The sequence below is a fragment of the Rhinoderma darwinii genome, chromosome 12 (assembly GCF_050947455.1).
Source record: "Rhinoderma darwinii isolate aRhiDar2 chromosome 12, aRhiDar2.hap1, whole genome shotgun sequence".
Lineage (NCBI taxonomy): Eukaryota > Metazoa > Chordata > Amphibia > Anura > Rhinodermatidae > Rhinoderma > Rhinoderma darwinii.
The window spans coordinates 30,149,309-30,157,537 of record NC_134698.1 but is presented as its reverse complement, the minus strand read 5'-3'; positions in this window follow the sequence as shown (position 1 = coordinate 30,157,537).

The window sequence follows — 8,229 nt, the reverse complement described above, 5'->3', positions numbered from 1 at the left end:
ATGAAGCCGATTTTTCAAATCTGACGTGTCACTTTATGTGGTAATAGCTTGGGAATGCTTTTACCTATCTAAGTGATTCTGAGATTGTTTTCTCCTGACATATTGTACTTTGTTATTGAAAAAAATTTGGTTGATAAATTCAATATTTATTTGTAAAAAAAACACCAAGGTTTGCAGAAAATGTGCAAAAATTAGCATTTTTCTAAATTTAAATGTATCTGCTTGTAAAACAGATAGTAATACCACACAAAATAGTTACTAGTTTAGAATTCCCATATGTCTACTTTATGTTTTCATCGTTTTTTGAACGTCCTTATATTTTTCTAGGACGTTACAGGGCTTAGAACTTTAGCAGCAATTCCTCACATTTTCAAGAAAATTTCAAAAGGCTATTTTTTTCAGGGACCAGTTCAGTTCTGAAGTGGCTTTGAGGGCTTTATATATTAGAAAGTCCACATAAATCACCCCATTTTAAAAACTGCACCTCTCAAAGTATTCAAAACAGCATTCAGAAAGTGTATTAACCCTTTAGGCGTTTCACAGGAATTAAAGCAAAGTAGAGGTGAAATTTACAAATTTTCATTTTTTTTTACAAAATTCATTTGTAATCCATTTTTTTCTGTACCACAGAAGGTTTTACCCTAGAAATGCAACTTAATATTTATTGCCCAGATTCTGTAGTTTTTAGAAATATCCCACATGTGGCCCTAATTCGCTGAAACACAGACCTCCAAAGGAGGACCTACCTGGTGGATTTTGGGGCCTCCTTTTTTTTTAGCATATACTAGCTGTTATACCAGGTGTTGCACGGGAGGTTGACTTACGGTATAGATAAAGTAAAAGTCACTATTTAAATACCTCTCAGTATGAATTTAATTGCTAGAGAGTGTAAATAATTTTATTGGAAGCATAAAATAAATGAAATGAAGCAATATATTCATTACAGATTTATAAATCTAAAAATAAAAAAAACTGCGATTCCGACATTGTTTTTTTCGCTTCATTTTTATGGAATTCACTGTGCAATTAAAACAACATATTAACTTTATTCTGCGGGTCAATACGATTACGGCGATACCAAATATATATAGTTTTTTCTATATTTTACTACTTTTACAAATAAAAATTTAAGTGTAAAAAATAAAATTTATTTTGTTACGCCAAATTCTGAAAGCCATAACTTTTTTATTTTTCCGTCAATTAAGTGGCCTGAGAGCTAGTTTTTTGCGGGACAAGGTGCAGTTTTTAATGATACCATTTTGGGGTACATGCAACGTTTGTTTCACTTTTTATTCCATTTTTTGTGGGAGATTAGGTGACCAAAAAATAGCGATTCTTGCGGTTACATTTTTTTTTTTACGGTGTACACCGTGCAGGTTAAATAACGATATATTGTAATAGTTCCGACTTTTACGGATGCGGCGATACCAATTATGTTTATTTATTTACTTTTTTACTATGCTCGAGGAGAAAAATGGGAAAAGGTTTTTTTTTTTTACTTTTAATTTATTTAGTTTTTATTTTTACACAAAAAAAACCCTTTATTTTACAAATTTTTACATTTTTTATTAGTCCCCCTAGGGGACTTCAACCAGCGATCGTTGGATCGCTTGCACGATATACTGCAATACTAATGTATTGCAGTAAATCGTCTTTCTGAAAGGCTTCTATTATGCCCTGCCAGAGGCAGGGCTTAGTAGGAGCACAAAGATGGCGGACCTGGGGGCCTTCATTAGGCCCCCCAGGCAGCCATAGCAACCATCGCCACCCCGCAATTTCATTGCGGGGAGTGCGATGAGCTGCTAGAGGGGGTCGCCCCCTCTTTCTAACTATTTAAATTCCGTGGTCGCTATTGACCGCAGCATTTAATTAGTTAAACTAGCAGGATCGCACTCGAGCGCTTGTTACTGTGAAGTGTCGGCTGTAACATACAGCCAACACCCGGATCGTATGGAGTGGGTTTACTACGTGAGCCCGTTCCATACTTCCCTTACCCGGCTATGATGTAACCATACATCAAATGTCGGGAAGGGGATAATTACTAATGGAAAACCGCCTGTGGGGGCAAAATGCTCTCTATCCCCCTTAAAATGCCTTGAGGGGCGTAGTTTCCAAAATGGGGTCACATCTTGGGGGCTTCCACCAGGGGCGTAACTAGGAAAGACTGGGACCCATAGCAAACTTTGACTGGGGCCCCCCTCCCCTGGGTATCACACAACCCCCCCTTGTAGATAGTGCCTCTCTGTAGATTCCGCCACACAGAGCCCCCCATGTAGATAGCCCCATACAGCCCCCCTGTAGATAACGCCATACAGCCTCCCTTTAGATAACGCCATACAGCCCCCCCTGTAGATAATTCCATACAGCCCCCTGTAGATAACGCCATACAGCCCCCCCTGTAGATAACACCATACAGCCCCCCCTGTAGATAACGCCATACATACTCCCCTGCAGATAACGCCATACAGCCATTTGTAGATAACGCCATACAGTCCCAAACCCCCCTGTAGATAACGCCATACAGCCCCCCTGTAGGTAACGCCATACAGCCCCCCCCAAAGAAAATGGCCTATAGTTTGTCCTACAAAAGACATGCATCCCCTATCCGCAGGATAGGGGATACATGTGTGATCGCTGGCAGCGATAATGAGACCGGGGGACCGAAAGTCCCCTGAAGTTCTCCATGACAAACCTCGGACTTCCGGAGTCTGCGCAGTTCAATAAAAATGAAAGGAGCGCTGGTCATGCTTGCGCACAGGCACGACCGGTGCACAATTCATTTCTATGGAGCTGCCGACAGACCCCGTAAGTCCGAGGTTTGTCATGGAGAACTTCGGGGGACTTTCGGTCCCCTGTTCTCCTTATCGCTGCCAGCCGATCACACATGTACCCCCTCTCCTGTGGATGGGGGATGTATGTCTTTTGTAGGAACAAACCCTTCAGTGGCGTCGCGCTGTAGCAGCCATAGCGGCTGCTAGCGGAGCCTCCAGCCATGTGGGGGGGCCTGTGCCGGCGGCCGGCGTGGGCACCCTCATGCTGCGGTCCCCGTAGCAGCCGCTATGTTTGCTACAGCGATAGTTACGCCACTCGCTTCCACTGTACTGCAAATGCAACATGGCACCCAATCCAGCAAAATCTGCATGCCAAATAGCGCTCCTTACATTCTGAGCCCTGCCGTGTGTCCAAAAAGCAGTTTATGACCACGTGTGGGGAATTTCCGTACTCTGAAAAAAATTGCTTTACAAATGTTTCTACTTTATCCATTGTGAAAATGAAAAATTTCTACTTTTTAGTGGAAAAAAATGTTGAGATTTATTTTTACAGCCTAAAGCCAATAAAATCTGGCAAAGACCAGTCGGGTTTAAATGCTTATTATACCCCTAGATAGATTCCTTAAGGGGTGTAGTTTCCCAAATGGGGTCACTTTTGGAGGGTTCCTAACTGTTTTGGTCCCACAAGCACTTTGGTGATCCTTCCCTTTTGACCCCTGCCGTGTGTCCAAACAGCAGTTTATCACCACATATGGGGTATTCCCGTAATCGGGAGACATTGTTTTTATAATGTTGGGGAGTTTTTTCTCCTTTATGACTTGTAAAAATTGAACATTTCTAAGTTTTATTGGATTTTTATTTTCATGGCTTCATTCCACTAAATTCAGCAAAAAAAAAAGGTTTGTGTTTCAGCGAATTAGCACACTAGGGCCACATGTGGGATATTTCTAAAAATTTGAGAATCTGGGCAATAAATATTGTATTGCATTTCTCTGGTAAAACCTTCCGTGTTACAGAAAAAAAAAGGATTAAATATGAATTTCTTAAAAAAAATGAAATTTGTACATTTCACCTCTACTTTGCTGTAATTCTTGTGAAACACCTAAAGGGTTAATAAATGTTCTAAATGCTGTTTTGAATACTTTAAGGGGGTTCAGTTTTTAAAATGGGGGTGATTTATGGGAGTTTGCATTGTATGGGCCCCTGAAAACCACTTCACAACTGAACTCGCCTCTGTAAAAATAGCCTTGTGAAATTTTCTTGAAAATGTGAGTTTTCCACCTGTTATAGATCACGTCTAAGTTATGAACTTAGATGTGATCGGTAACAGCTTGATCCTGCGTGATCCTAATAAAAATTTAGAAAGTCAGTGCCGCTGACTTGATGGATACAGGTTTCAGCGCTAGATACAGCTGCTCTGTATGCAGGATACAAAGCAGCTGTATCCCAAAAAGTAAAAATAATTTTTAATAAAAAGTATTTGGAAAGTCAGTGCCGCTGACTTGACGGATACAGGTTTTAGCGCTAGATACAGCTGCTCTGTATGCAGGATACAAAGCAGCTGTATCCCAAAAAGTAAAAATAATTTTTAATAAAAAGTATTTAGAAAGTCAGTGCCGCTGACTTGACGGATACAGGTTTTAGCGCTAGATACAGCTGCTCTGTATGCAGGATACAAAGCAGCTGTATCTCAAATTGTAAAAATAATTTTTAAAACACACTTTCAAAGGTGTACATAGCCTTTAAATTACATCAAGTACAATACAGACTAAGGGCACCTATACAAGTATATTTCGTACCGTTTTTCGTACCGTTTTTGATGGTTTATTACTGCAAAATCACCACCTACACGCCTTTTCACGATGGTCACTAAGGGGCCTTATTCCGTTGGATTAGCCTGTTTACAGCGAATCAGAAGAAGCCCATCACCGTTGTCCTGTACTGGGAGGAGTGGGTGCACGGCTGTCTGATGACAGCCAGGCTCCGGCTCTAGCGGTTGTAGAGTTAACCCGGATCTCAGCCATTTAACCTCTTAGATGCCACGGACTATAGTGATTGAAGCATCTAAGTGGTTTACAGAGGGAGGGGGCTCCCTCTGTTACCCATTGGTGGCCCACGAATGCAATTGCGGGCCGATGGGTGATCTTTCAGCCAGGTTTCAAAAGATTGCATAGTGAAGTCCCCTAGTAAGACGAAACAAATAATTATTGTCAAATAAAGATCATTTAAAAAAATAAAACATTTTTTTAAAAAAAGTTGTTTTATATTGTCAAAATGTAAAAATAAAATATGAATCTGTGGTATTACCGCGATCGTACGGACCCCAACAATAAAGTTAAATAATGTGTTAACTTATCGTTCGAGTCCATACGATCGAGGGTCAACTACATGGTGAACGGCATAAGAAAAAAACCACAAAAGACAACGGCAGAATTTATTTTTCTTTCCATCCCCATCCCCCAAAAAATCTAATAAAAGTTAATCAATAAGTCCCATGTACCCCAAAATAGAAACAATGGAAACAACAACTTGTCCCACAGAAACAAGCTCAGATTTGGCTACATCGACGGAAAAATAAAACATTTATGGCTCTTGAATCAAGAACAAAATATTTTCTTGTGCAGTAGTATTTTTATTGTGCAGAAGTAGAGTAGTAAAACATAAAAAAAACCTGTACATATTTGGTATCTACACATAAAATAAAAGTTAGGCTTCGTTCACATTTGCGCTAGGTCTTCCGTTCTGACGTTCCGTCGGTGCTTCTCGTCGTAACCGAGCCCTGACAGACTATGGTTTCTGTTTCCATCACCATTGATTTCAATGGTGACAGATCCAGTGCCAATGGTTTACGTTTGTCTCTGTTGTGCAAAGGTTCCGTCGTTTTAACGGAATCAATAGCGTAGTCAACTATATAAATGGTGATGGAAACGGAAACCTAAGGTTTCTGTCTGTCAGTGCTCCGTTCCGACGGAAAGCGCTGTCGGAACGGAGCCCTAGCGCAGATGTGAACGAAGCCTAACGTGATTTATTCCAAATAGTGAATGGCATAAATTGAAAACACAAAAAAATAAGGGTGGATTTGCTGTTTTTTTTCTATTTCCCCCCAAAAAAAATTAATAACAGTTTATCAATAAACTATATGTACCTTAAAATTGTTGATGGAAACGAAAAAAGTTATGGCTCTTTGAATTGCTTGGTCATTAAGGGCCAAAATAGACAGTCATTAAGTCAGGACTGAGCCTGTTTTGGTCTTCAGGACGAAGCCGATTTTTCAAATCTGACGTGTCAGTTTATGTGGTAATAACTTCGGAATGCTTTTACCTATCCAAGTGATTCTGAGATTGTTTTCTCGTGACATATTGTACTTTATGTTATTGAAAATATTTGGTTGATAAATTCAATATTTATTTGTAAAAAAAAACACCAAGGTTTGGAAAAAATTACCAAAAATTTGCATTTTTCTAAATTTAAATGTATCTGCTTGTAAAACAGATAGTAATACCACACAAAATAGTTACTAGTTCACATATCCCATATGTCTGCTTTATATTTTCATCGTTTTTTGAACGTCCTTTTATTTTTCTAGGACGTTACAAGGCTTAGAACTTTAGCAGCAATTCCTCACATTTTCAAGAAAATTTCAAAATGCTATTTTTTTCAGGGACCAGTTCAGATTTGAAGTGGGTTTGAGGGCTTTATATATTAGAAACCCCCCATAAATCACCCCATTTTAAAAACTGCACCTCTCAAAGTATTCAAAACAGCATTCAGAATGTGTATAAATCCTTTAGGCGTTTCACAGGAATTAAAGCAAAGTGGAGGTGAAATTTACAAATTTTCATTTTTTTTGACAAAATTCATTTGTAATCCATTTTTTTCTGTACCACAGAAGGTTTTACCCTAGAAATGCAACTCAATATTTATTGCCCAGATTCTGTAGTTTTTAGAAATATCTTACATGTGGCCCTAGTGCGCTAATTCGCTGAAACACAGACCTCCGAAGCAAAGGAGCACCTAGAGGATTTTGGGGCCTTCTTTTTATTCTAATATATTTTAGGCACCATGTCCGGTATGAAGAGGTCTTGTAAAGCCAAAGATGGACTGTACAACCTGTAGTGCGTTTTCTCTCAGCAGGGAAGAGAGGCCTGTGCTATGGCTGCAGCTCCTGAGAGGATTCTGTGTGGTAATGAGAGGAAGTCTGCACCTGTGCCACTGACTGGAAACACCTGTCATGTCTGCCACAGCCTCAATCCTGTCAGGGAAGCGGCCTCCTCCTGTACAGAAACCCCAGCAGACATGAGGCAGTTACCCACAGCATCCAATCAGATCACGGCTTTCATCTTTCCAATGCAAGTTGAGAAAGAAAAGCTGAGCTTTGATTGGTTGCTATGGGTAATTGATCCTCTGTCCAATCGAAAATAGCTGTTCCCTGATTTTAAACCAATGAAAAATCGGGCTTCAAACAAACTTTCTAAAATATATATAAGATTTTAGGCACCATGTCAGGTTTGAAGAGGTCTTGTGATGCCAAAACAGTAAAGACCCCCCAAAAGTGACCTCATTTTGGAAACTACACCCCTCAAGGAATTTATCTATGGGTATAGTTAGCATTTGGAACCCACAGTTTTCTTGATAAATTTATTTGAATTGGTATGTGAAGATGAAAATCTACTTTTTTTTCTTAAAAAACATAAATTTTTTAAATTTTTACAAGGAATAAAGGAGAAAAAACACCCCAACTTATGTAAAGCAATTTCTCCCTATTATAGCAATACCCCATATGTAGTAATAAACTGCTGTTTGGACCCACAGCAGGGCTCAGAAGAGAAGGAGCACCATTTGGATTTTTTATTTTGCTGGAATAGTTTTCAGTGCCGTGTCACGTTTGCAATGCACTGGAGGGACCAAAACAGTGGAAACCGCCCCAAAAGTGACCCCATTTTGGAAACTACACCCCTCAAGGAATTTTTCTAGGGGTAATGTTAGCAATTTGACTCCACAGTTGTTTTGCTGAATTAATTGGAATTGGTCTGTAAAGGTAAAAATCTACTTTTCTTCTGAAAAAAAGGAGACATTTTTAATTTTTACAAGGAGAAAAAGCACCCCAACATTTGTAAAACAATTTCTCCCAGTTATGTATATATGCCATATGTGGTAATAAACTGCTGTTTGGACCCACAGCGGGGCTTAGAAGGAGCGCTATTTGGCTTTTGGAGCTCAAATTTAGCTGAAATGGTTTACGGGTGCCATGTAGAATTTGCAAAGCCCCTGAGAGACCGAAACAGTGGAAACCACACAAAAGTGACCCTATTTGGGAAACTAAATCACTTAAGGATTCTATCTAGGGGTATAGTGAGCACTTAGACGCCACAGGTCTTTTGCAGAATTTATTAGAATTAGGCCGTGAAAATGAATATCAACATTATTTCCCCTAAAATGTTGAATTTTTTAAATTTCA